Below are 12,285 nucleotides of genomic sequence, written 5' to 3'. Positions count from 1 at the left end.
GCTGTTTCATCTCTGGCTGTGTGCTTGCTATTTGGAATGGCCTACACGCAATAAAGATCTAAAGTCAGACTTACTGGAGCTGTGGCCATGTTAGGATAATACACTTCAACAAATGACCATTCATTTAACAAGTCCTTTAAAATGATATACAACCACATACTGCAGCCACACACCTAGATGTTACACGGCAAGCCATCACACAGGGTAAATCCATTTGAATTCAATCCCTTTTTTGACAGCATCCCATTAGTTTTGAAACAAAACATTCCCTACATGTTTGCCCATGGAAGCAGTGGTCAGAAAGTTACTTTTTTAGACCTGAATGCCAAAACATTAAGAGACAGAGGTGCTCAAATCGACCCATTTCAATCATAGAAATGCAATTCATAGAATGGACCTATCCCTTCACACCAATTTATCTGGTACACCATTCAAATGTGAATTGAGTTGAAATTGTAACTTTCTAATTGCCACCACAAAGATGGCCCCAATTACGTCATTTACTTACGTCTGGACCTCCAGCCGTTTTTGTGGTATCATTTGAAAGTTTCAATTTGATTCCCATTTTAGCACATTTATCAGCCTAAACACGACACCCGCCCTGTATTCAAGGGCATGTCGTGTCTCAACCGATGGCGGGCACAAAAACACAAAAACCTCAGATGAAGTCAAATTGACTTTAACCTCTTAATGGTAAAAAAAAATATATATATATATTCTTCAGCCAATCATGAAATAGTTTGACAACCCTGTTTCTTAAGCTTTTAAATGATATCATTTCCCACCGTCTATCTCTTCCAGCGATGAAGACAAGGATGTCACATGGTAAGGCGGGGTTTGCAAAACGGGTCAACTTTGAGCACTTTAATCTCTTGAATGTTTTGTCATTCAGGTCCAAAAAGTCACTTTCTGAGCACTCCGACAACGGGCAAATATGTACGGAGGGTTTTGTTCAAATCAAAAAGGCTGCTGTCAAAAAGCAATTGAATTCATATTGATTTACCCAACCCTGAATTCAGCAGCCTGATCACTAGAAATAGACTTCGATTTCGTGACGTTTGAAAAGGCCCCGGAAATGTTAATATATGCCTTCCTCGGCGCGCGCCAACCTTTTTTTGAAAAACAAATGCCCAGCACTGAGCGCAAACTCATGATGCTCCGAGCATGCAGCTTAGACCTCACAAAGCTCTATCAAGCCATGAGAATACCTGCTAACAGTTGATGGGAACAGTGCCTTGTTCTTAATTCGTTTTTTTTTTTTGAAGACCACCTCAAACTATAGCCCTAACCTTAACCACTCGGAATTCATGCCTAAACTGTCAACCTTTCATTTGTTTCTGTTTAAACCCTGTAACCACGAGATCTTTCATCCATAATGTGGGAAACTCCGAGATCCTGTTGGAATTCAGTGTGTCACTGAGTCTAGGCAAAAAGCCTCATGTTTTATGCTTATTTAAACCGTCAGTGTTGTGTAAATGTTTTGACAGTCAGTCGTAGTCACAGTAGCCTTGAGCAGCTAGCTACACATGTGCTGTAGAAACATCATTTGGATTTTGGTGAGTTTGTGGTTCAACGTTTCAAGCATCGCCATTAGTAAACGATGTGCGCCTTGAATGCGTAGACACCCGTTATGTCATGCTTATAAGGGCTTGTAAAAAGTGCTATAAAGCTTGTGTGTATGCCAATTCTGAGCGTGACTAAAACTCTTGTGGTTCACGTGCTCACACAGCGTTCTTGTAATTATGCTTCAGTCCTCTTGTGCCGTTATCAGGCCACACAAACACACACACACACAAACACATCTCCTAACCCCGTTGTTAGTTGCTAATGAAGCCCCTCTCTGTCCGGTTGAGAGATACTGGGAGATAAACAACGGCTTCTGGGACATACTGTTTACCACTCAGTGTTCCGCTCTAGGGGTCCAGCCGGGTTAAACACCATGTAATGTTGTTAGCTAGTGCTCCAAATTTTAGTTTTTCTCCCTCTCATCTCTGTTCTCTTTATAGCTTGTTTTCCATGATCATGTCTCGATTCTATCTCTTTCTCTCTGCGCGAAAACAACAAGGGGCTCTCTATTCCTCTAAAACCCTGATTTCGGACTCGTCTCTCTCTCTCCCCTCTATCCTCCTCCGGCTCTCACCCTCCCTCATTTTAGGCTACCCCCTCCCTCTGTTCTTTTATTCCCTCTCTCTGTCGCTTTAAATATTTAAACAGCTCAATTAGCGTGGTACCTGATGCCAATGAGACAAGGGGCCTTTTATGTTCAACCATCTGGCTGTGTGTGTGTGTGTGAGTGTGTGAGTGTGAGTGTGTGAGTGTGAGTGTGAGTGTGAGTGTGAGTGTGTGTGTGTGTGTGTGTGTGTGTGTGTGTGTGTGTGTGTGTGTGTGTGTGTGTGTGTGTGTGTGTGTGTGTGTGTGTGTGTGTGTGTGTGTGTGTGTGTGTGTGTGTATGAGTGTGTGTGTGTGTGTGTATGAGTGCGTGTGTGTGTGTGTATGAGTGCGTGTGTGTGTGCACGCACGCACGCCTTGGCTTCTTTGCTAGACTTGTACGTACTGTACAAGTAAACAAGCTTGGACACTCGGACACACTGGTGTTCAGTCTCTTTGCCCCTGATGTGTTCCCTCTTCTCTATATGCAAACCCTTTACACAGAGCCCCATTGACCACCCCAATAACTTCTGGAGCCCACACTACAGACGTCAGTAGAGACGGAATGTGATACATTCTCCCTCCACCATTAGGGAAAACCCACTGTGGCTGTTAGACAGACCCACAGAGAGAATACAACCAGCTGTGTGTGTGTGTGTGTGTGTGTGTGTGTGTGTGTGTGTGTGTGTGTGTGTGTGTGTGTGTGTGTGTGTGTGTGTGTGTGTGTGTGTGTGTGTGTGTGTATGTATGTGTGTGTGTGTGTGTGTGTGTGTGTGTGTGTGTGTGTGTGTATGTGTGTGTGTGTGTGTGTGTGTGTGTGTGTGTGTGTGTGTGTGTGTGTATGTGTGTGTGTGTGTGTGTGTGTGTGTGTGTGTGTGTGTGTGTGTGTGTGTGTGTGTGTGTGTGTGTATGTGTGTGTGTGTGTGTGTGTTTGTGTGTGTGTGTGTGTGTGTGTGTGTGTGTGTGTGTGTGTGTGTGTGTGTGTGTGTGTGTGTGTATGTGTGTGTGTGTGTGTGTGTATGTGTGTGTGTGTGTGTGTGTGTATGTGTGTGTGTGTGTGTGTGTGTGTGTGTGTGTGTGTGTGTGTGTGTGTGTGTGTGTGTATGTGTGTGTGTGTGTGATAATGTGTATGTGTGTGTGTGTGTGTGTGTGTGTGTGTGTGTGTGTGTGTGTGTTGGGCTACAGCACATTTTTCTTTGTTTCTTTCAAGGACTCCAATATACTACTGTACATTTTTTTCAAACATTTTAACCATGATATAACAATACACACTCCTGTCAATAGTACATTGATCTCACCAAGGGAATGAAATGGTCAAATGTGACACCTGAAGCTAATGGATGTCTAGAGCTACAGTAATATAATGATAATGGATTAGATATACAGTCCATTTGGGAAGTAATTCAGACCACGACTTTTTCCCACATTTTGTTACACTTAAAATGTATCAAATTGTTTGTTTTCCTTATCTACACACAATACCCCATCATGACGAAGCAAAAACAGGATTTTAGACATTTTTGCAAATGTATTACAAATTTAAAAAAGGGGAATATCACATTTACCTACGTATTCAGACCCTTCACTCAGCAATTTGTTGAAGCACCTTTGGCAGCGATTACAGCCTTTAGTCTTCTAGGGTATGATGCTCATTTAAGTGCGTTTTTGCAAACTCCTAGCAGGTTGTCATGTGGCTTTTACTGAGGAGAAAAAAAAACTGTTTTCACTTTGTCATTATTAGGTATTGTGTGTAGATTGACGAGGAAAATAACTGTTTTGAATACTTTCTGAATACACTATAAATAGCTTTCCCAGGTGCTCAAAACTCTTTTACATGACTCCCACTGACTGTGCTAATGAGTAGTGAGAACTAGCAGACAGAGATTGCTTTGGCCCTCTACTAGGCAGGACTGGAGCTGAAGTTGTACCAGTTCTGCTCATCCACTGTTGGTTGTTGACCTAGAGAGCGATAGAGAGAGACACTAGGGCCCCGGGACTCGCAGAGTTCACCTTTAATAACCTTTCTGTTTCTATTATCCAGATAAATAATACGTCTGTTCAATATATCGCTCCTTTTATTTGACCCCTTGAACCAAAGAAGACTTGAGTCATCAGACAAGGTCAGAGTGGGAAAGCAGGAAGCATTCTTCTGTTCCAGATCATCATTCTAATCATGCTCTGATGCTCTGATCTGCTCATCTGAACATTTGATTTATTTACTCATTTAATGGGAGGACAATAATGAGTCACTTATGTCCACTTTCAGAGGCCTGCGATCGTTGTGTGTATGTCTGTGTGTGTCTACTGACTTGTCTTTGTTGATGACAGGGAATTGCAGTATAAATCGCCCAGGGTGAATGGACCCATACAGGGTTCAATAACCGGAAGATATCATGGGATGGCGTAACGTGTGTGTGTGTATGTGCATGTTTGTGATAAAGGGGTCGACCACACAGTTAATTATCACTTGGCCCCTGGCAAAGAGTGAGCCCAGTTATTTTAGATCTGTCGTTCTTTATACTGTCTATGCTGTATAAAACTCTGACGTGGGACTCGTCTCTCTCTCTCTCTCTCTCTCTCTCTCTCTCTCTCTCTCCCTCTCCCCCAATATATCTTCTTTCTTGGGTAAATCCTCCATCTATCTCACCCTCATAGCGAGAGAGAGACGCTAATGTCATAGACAACTCCTCCTGTCTAATTTCACCACTCTAGCTACAGCGTGAATCAGCTACTTACACAGCCTCTTAAACTCTGTTGTTGATAGAGACAAACTCTTGGAGGAAGATAGACATTACAACAAGTGGTTGTGATCACAACAAACAACCAAAGCATTTCTTCATCAGAACTCTTCGATGTAGACTCAAGCAGTCTCCCATAGCTCTATACTATAAGCCACTGTCGCTAGTTTCTGGCGTGTGTTGTGAGTGCTTTTGTCTCTTCTTGTGTGTGTTTCTGGTGCGAAGCAACAGAATCAGTCAGTCAAGAGAAAGTGTGTTTGTGTATCTGTGTCCGTGCATGCGGGTAAGTGTGTCTCTGTTTGTGCATATCTCTAAGTATGTGTGTGTGTGTGTGTGTGTGTGTGTGTGGGGGGGGGTTGTGGTTGGAGGTGGGGCCGTTGTTAGGTTAGCGACTTAGTGTGTTACTGGTGGGGTGGGGGTTATTGATTGGTTGGGTAAGGGTGTTCCGGAGCGGTTGATTGGGTGAGGATGGGCTGAGCGAGCGGTAGGCAGATGGGAGGTGAGGAGGTCAAACCCAGACGCCACAAGGGGATTTCTACACCTTCACCCCCCCAATCTCCTTCACCCTCCAATCTGATTAAACAACACACTATTGCTTTCTTTACACCCCCCCCTCCCCGTCCCCCTCTCATCTTGCTGCTCCTCTGTGACCCCCCAGCCTACTCAAGACACTGTTGGGGATATTTAACATGCCCCTATGGCCTCTATGCTTAGATAACCCCCACCTCCTCACTCAACAGAATACCCAAACACACACACCCAAACACACACATTCTTCGCCCTAACTGCCCCTTCTACACACGCACGCACCCAGGACCCCGCACGTGTGCACACACTCTCTCCTGAGAAACACACACCACACGCTCCCTCTATCTCTGGCCGCCTGACCCCACGTCCAGCCGTGTCAGGGTCGACCATAAGAACCATGTAAGCCTCCCCAGCTAAGGGTCTACCTCGGTGTGCTACATCAGCAGCTACGCCTCAGAGCAGTACGCATGGACGAGCCTGGGTGTGTGTGTGTTTGTTTGTGATGTGTGTGTGTGTGTGTGTTCATGCACGATTGACTGTGTCTTATACGTGCGAGTGTGCTCTGCATGTGTGTTCACGCATGGATGACGTGTGTGTTTGCGCTTTTATGTCTTTGTCTATATATGCGTGTGTGTGCTTGAGCGCGCTTGTGTGTAGATGTATTTTTGTGTCTTTGACTGGTTTTGGCTGTGTGTGTGTGAGATAGCGCATGCACATGGGTGTGTGTGTGAGTATGTGTGTGAACGATTGTGCACGCGTGTGTTTCTGAGCAAGCGTGGGGGAGGGGCTCATGAATAATTCATGAGGTGGGCAGGGAGAAGGCAAGGGGGCGGCAGCAGATGGAGGATCTGTATTTGTGAGTGTGTTTGTGTGGATGTGTGGATGTGGAACGAGCTAGAGTGAGGACAGAAACAGACACAGAGGAGAGAGAGAGAGAGAGAGAGGGAGAGAGAGAGAGAGAGAGAGAGAGAGAGGAGGCATCAGTCTTTCTGTAGCATTATCAAATCAACTTGCCCTGTGTTCTGTTTCTTCCTGTGTGACTGGATCTGTCAGTCAGTTTTATTTCCTGGATCTGGATGTACCAGGGGGGACGTTTCGTGACATAACACTGAGCCCAGAGGACCAGACTAGGACTTCCTGTGATGGGGAAGCAGTATTCTCTTGGGGAGCACAATTTCACCTGGTCAGATACCCTCCACTGATCGGTAATCTGTCTCTCTTCAGAGGTGTGTGTGTGTGTGTGTGCTGTGCTGTCTGTGCTGTCTGTGCGTCTGTGCTGTCTGTGCTGTCTGTGCGTCTGTGCTGTCTGTGCTGTCTGTGCTGTCTGTGCGTCTGTGCTGTCTGTGCTGTCTGTGCTGTCTGTGCTGTCTGTGCTGTCTGTGCTGTCTGTGCGTCTGTGCTGTCTGTGCTGTCTGTGCGTCTGTGCTGTCTGTGCTGTCTGTGCGTCTGTGCTGTCTGTGCTGTCTGTGCCCGGCGGAAAGATGCTTTTGTTAGAGTGCGCCACTATGTGTGTTTCAAAGGCTGTCATAGAGATGGTAAGTGTGTGTGTTCTCATTTGCAGAGCTCTTATTTTGCCGCTGTTTATGTGTGTGTTAGCATATGGACGTTTCATTCATATTTCGATATCGTGGTTATGCGTGTTCACTCTACCGTGCTTTGGCGAAAAAAAAAATTATTTTTATTTATTTTACAATTTGGGATATTATCATACAATAATGTTTTTGTTCATGGTCCATGAAAAATCCTTACAATCCTCTTTTGAGGAACGCTGACAAAGTATTTTGTTGTTGTCATACATGGTTCCATTTTGTCCTGTGGTGTTTGTCTTCAACAAAAGCAAGTTGTTTCATTTTTACGAACCAGAATGGAGCCTAAACCAATCGTCAAACCACTGGTGCAGCCCAGGTGCCTGTCTAATTACTGCCTTCTCAGATTTGTCTGGTGCTCCGTTGTCAGAAGGGTGTTCTGCTGTGTTCTAAGCTTTGTGAGGTAGAAAGGACACTCATCATGATCCGTGCGCTGGTTAAAATGAAGAATAACAGTGTGTGCGCTGTCAATACTGCCACACGCACTGATCGGTCCGTCTGACACAGTTTGATTGCTGTTATTGATCATGTCTTTGGGACCACAGGCTATATGCTACCTCTGTCAACCATATCAGTCTAGTGTATATGTCGCTGCTGCCCATTGCCCATACTCTGTCTCTCTAACAGTGGTCATTCATATTTTGTCTGTCTGTACTGAGTGATTGTGTGTTGCCTGTCTAGTGTGTCTGTGTCACAGGAGGTTGGTGGCACCTCAATTGGGGAGGAAGGGCTCATAGTATTGGCTGGAACAGAGTACATGGAATGGTACCGAACTGATCAAATACATGGTTCCATGTTTGATACCATTCCATTCACTTCGCTCCAGCCATTATTATGAGCCGTCCTCCGCTCGCCAGCCCCCTGTGATCAGTGTGTACTATCTATGGCTACTCCATCTGTCTCTGTTAGAAACCTGGTGATGCCATTGTCATACCACTTCCCCGCAAGTGTGTGCACATGAGTGTGTGGTTCTGTGTGTGTGTGTGTGTGTGTGTGTGTGTGTGTGTGTGTGTGTGTGTGTGTGTTACAGTAATCTGCCTATGGCTTCTTGTCTCTCCCAGTGTATTTGGCAATGTGGTGATGCTGCTGTCTTGGTGTGTGTGTGTGTGTGTTCTGTGATGTCAGCGGTGTTCCAGCTTCGAGCCGTTGTCAGACAGATGAGAGTTCTTTGTGTCAGAACTCTCCTTAGCTGACTGTTATTCAGACACACACACACGCACACGCACACGCACGCACACACACACGCACACACACACACCAAACACACTGGGAAAGACAATGATAATTGGAAGAGACAAGAATCCATCGGCAGGTTAACACACACCAGAAAACAGACACACGAAAACAGACATGGACAGAGACATGGAAGACATGAAAACAGACACACACACGAAAACACACACACAGACACACACATGAAAACACATACACACACACACACATATACGAAAACAGACACACGCACGAAAACACACACACACACACACACACACACACACACACACACACACACACACACACACACACACACACACACACACACACACACACACACACGAAAACAGACACTCACACGAAAACAGACACTCACGCGAAAACAGACACACGCACGAAAACAGACACACGCACGCAAACAGACACACGCACAAAAACAGACACACGCACAAAAACAGACACACACAAGAAAATCAACACACACACACTTGTGCATAATCAAGCAGACATACAGTGGGGCAAAAAAGTATTTATTCAGCCACCAATTGTGCAAGTTCTCCCACTTAAAAAGATGAGAGAGGCCTGTAATTTTCATCATAGGTACACCTCAACTATGACAGACAAAATTAGAAGAAAAAAAAATCCAGAAACTCACATTGTAGGATTTTTTTATGAATTCATTTGCAAATTATGGTGGAAAATAAGTATTTGTTCACCTACAAACAAACAAGATTTCTGGCTCTCACAGACCTGTATCTTCTTCTTTAAGAGGCTCCTCTGTCCTCCACTCATTCATTACCTGTATTAATGGCAACTGTTTGAACTTGTTATCAGTATAAAAGACACCTGTCCACAACCTCAAACAGTCACACTCCAAACTCCACTATGGCCAAGACTAAAGAGCTGTCAATGGACACCAGAAACAAAATTGTAGACCTGCACCAGGCTGGGAAGACTGAATCTGCAATAGGTAAGCAGCTTGGTTTGAAGAAATCAACTGTGGGAGCAAATATTAGGAAATGGAAGACATACAGTGGTCCTTCTGTAGCACAGTTGGTAGAGCATGGCGCTTGTAACGCCAGGGTAGTGGGTTCGATTCCCGGGACCACCCATACGTAGAATGTATGCACACATGACTGTAAGTCGCTTTGGATAAAAGCGTCTGCTAAATGGCATATATTATTATTATTTATTATTATATTATTACAAGACCACTGATAATCTCCCTCGATCTGGGGTTCCATGCAAGATCTGACCCTTTGGGGTCAAAATGATCACAAGAACGGTGAGCAAAAATCCCAGAACCACACGGGGGGACCTAGTGAATGACCTGCAGAGAGCTGGGACCAAGTAACAAAGCCTACCATCAGTAACACACTACGCCGCCAGGGACTCAAATCCTGCAGTGCCAGACGTGTCCCCCTGCTTAAGCCAGTACATGTCCAGGCCCGTCTGAAGTTTGCTAGAGAGCATTTGGATGATCCAGAAGAAGATTGGGAGAATGTCATATGGTCAGATGAAACCAAAATATAACTTTTTGGTAAAAACTCAACACGTCGTGTTTGGAGGACAAAGAATGCTGAGTTGCATCCAAAGAACACCATACCTACTGTGAAGCATGGGGGTGGAAACATCATGCTTTGGGGCTGTTTTTCTGCAAAGGGACCAGGACGACTGATCCTTGTAAAAGATAGAATGAATGGGGCCATGTATCATGAGATTTTGAGTGAAAACCTCCTTCCATCAGCAAGGGCAAGAAACGTGGCTGGGTCTTTCAGCATGACAATGATCCCAAACACACTGCCCGGGCGCAACGAAGGAGTGGCTCCGTAAGAAGCATTTCAAGGTCCTGGAGTGGCCTAGCCAGTCTCCAGATCTCAACCCCATAGAAAATCTATGGAGGGAGTTGAAAGTCCGTGTTGCCCAGCAACAGCCCCATAACATCACTGCTGTAGAGGAGATCTGCATGGAGGAATGGACCAAAATACCAGCAACAGTGTGTGAAAACCTTGTGAAGACTTACAGAAAACATTTGACCTCTGTCATTGCCAACAAAGGGTATATAACAAAGTATTGAGATAAACTTTTGTTATTGACCAAATACTTATTTTCCACCATAATTTGCAAATAAATTCATAAAAAATCCTACAATGTGATTTTCTGGATTTTCTTTCTCAATTTTGTCTGTCATAGTTGAAGTGTACCTGTGATGAAAATTACAGGCCTCTCTCCTCTTTTTAAGTGGGAGAACTTGCACAATTGATGGCTGACTAAATACTTTTTAGCCCCACTGTTCCTACACACACATGCGCTCACATTTGTATGCATATACTAATGGTCATACTTGTCTGTCCATCAAACTCAATAATGACGTTACTCCAAGTTAGGGTGGACGTTGCACATGGAGCACTGATACCACCACCACAATCATGAACAAGCGCTGGCAATTGACCATTTCAATCCGGCTTTGGAATCATTCACAATCACAGGGTTCCTTGTCCTATGTTTTCCAATTCATCAAGTAACACGCAGGAACAAGAGCATGGCTGGGCCACAACCCTCTGACATGGTAGAGGGTTGTGTGTGCACTGCACAATGGGGTAGTGTATGTGTGTCTCTCTGCGTGTCCGTGTGTGTGTTTGTGTCCGTGTGTGAGTGTGTGTGCCTGTGTTACAGAGGGGTTCTTAGACACTGTGTGTGTGTGTGGAGGGTTATTGCGTACATTGGGAGTAGTGGGTCAGCCTATGGTACACAGTGTGAAAGTGAGGGAGAGAAAGAGTGGAGAGAGCGGGGGAGAAAGAGAGGGAGGAGAGAAAGAAGGGGGGAGAGTGGAGAGAGAGAGACAGATGGGGGAGAGAAAAGGAGAGGAGAGTGAGTGGAGAGAGAGAGGGGGAGATAAAGAGAGGGGCGAGAAAGAGAGGGGCGAGAGAGAGACGGGAGAGAGTGCGAGTCAGGAGAGAAAGAGAGCCTCATCCTTTGTTCCTAGGCGGTAGGAGGAAGAGGTTAATGTAGCCAGCCAGCGAGGGAGAGAGAGAGAGAGTGAGACAGAGAGAGAGAGAGAGAGAGAGGACAGAGGAGGGGAGAGGCCTAATGGATACAGATGGCCTTTCACTGTTAATATTTGGACTGGATCCTTCAAATCAACCTCACCCCCCCTTTCTCTGCTCACCCTTCTCTCCATTCCTCCATCCCCCCATTCCTCCATCCCCCCATCCCCCCATTCCTCCATCCCCCCATCTCAACTAGGAGGGACTACTAGGGAGCCCCCAACTACCCTTGGGGGCAGATGCAAACATATTCTCACTATAGGACTGGCCCTTTTTCTCTTCAATAGACAGGGGAAAGAGACCGTAGATGTCAGTCCAGTGTGCATAGTGTGTAAGGTATACTGGGACTCAATTTGTCACAGTGATATGGTGTATTGCATGGCCACAGGATATTGTAGGCATGTTTTGTTCATGTGTTTGTATGTCTGTGTGAGAGTTCACGTCTCTCTCTCTCTCTCTCTCTCTCTCTCTCTCTCTCTCTCTCTCTCTCTCTCTCTCTCTCTCTCTCAATTGCCTCCTCTAACCCTTTATTTTATCACCCACCTCGCCACATATCCCTCTCCTTGTTTTCCCTCCCCTCTCTATCCCTCCCTCTCCATCCCTGCCTCTCTATCCCTCCCTCTCCATCCCTGCCTCTATCCCTCCCTCTCCATCCCTCCCCTCTCTATCCCTCCCTCTCCATCCCTGCCTCTCTATCCCTCCCTCTCCATCCCTGCCTCTCTATCCCTCCCTCTCCATCCCTGCCTCTCTATCCCTCCCTCTCCATCCCTGCCTCTCTATCCCTACCTCTCCATCCCTGCCTCTCTATCCTTCCCTCTCCATCCCTGCCTCTCTATCCCTCCCTCTCCATCCCTGCCATTCTATCCCTCCCTCTCCATCCCTGCCTCTCTATCCCTCCCTCTCCATCCCTGCCTCTATCACTCCCTCTCCATCCCTCCCCTCTCTATCCCTCCCTCTCCATCCCTGCCTCTCTATCCCTCCCTCTCCATCCCTGCCTCTCTATCCCTCCCTCTCCATCCCTGC

General features: G+C 45.9%; 1 protein-coding gene across 19 annotated transcripts in view; it reads left to right on the top strand.

Annotated features, from left to right (window-relative positions):
• The window catches only part of LOC118388822 (neurofascin), a 156,106-nt gene that overhangs the window by 49,027 nt on the left and 94,794 nt on the right, over positions 1-12,285 (top strand). For 4 of the 19 annotated variants that reach the window (XM_052527127.1, XM_052527125.1, XM_052527126.1 and 1 more), the window contains exon 1: positions 6,291-6,619. The exons of 14 other annotated variants lie outside the window; for them this stretch is intronic. The gene's annotated coding sequence lies outside the window, so the exon portion shown is untranslated. Of the gene's footprint in view, positions 1-6,290; positions 6,641-12,285 lie in introns of those variants that run through there. One more of the 19 variants, XM_052527109.1, reaches the window with a different exon arrangement.

Source organism: Oncorhynchus keta, chromosome 10 (assembly GCF_023373465.1).
Source record: "Oncorhynchus keta strain PuntledgeMale-10-30-2019 chromosome 10, Oket_V2, whole genome shotgun sequence".
NCBI classification, from domain to species: Eukaryota; Metazoa; Chordata; class Actinopteri; order Salmoniformes; family Salmonidae; genus Oncorhynchus; species Oncorhynchus keta.
Note: the sequence above shows the minus strand (reverse complement) of the source record. Positions and strands in the feature narration are given on the sequence as shown.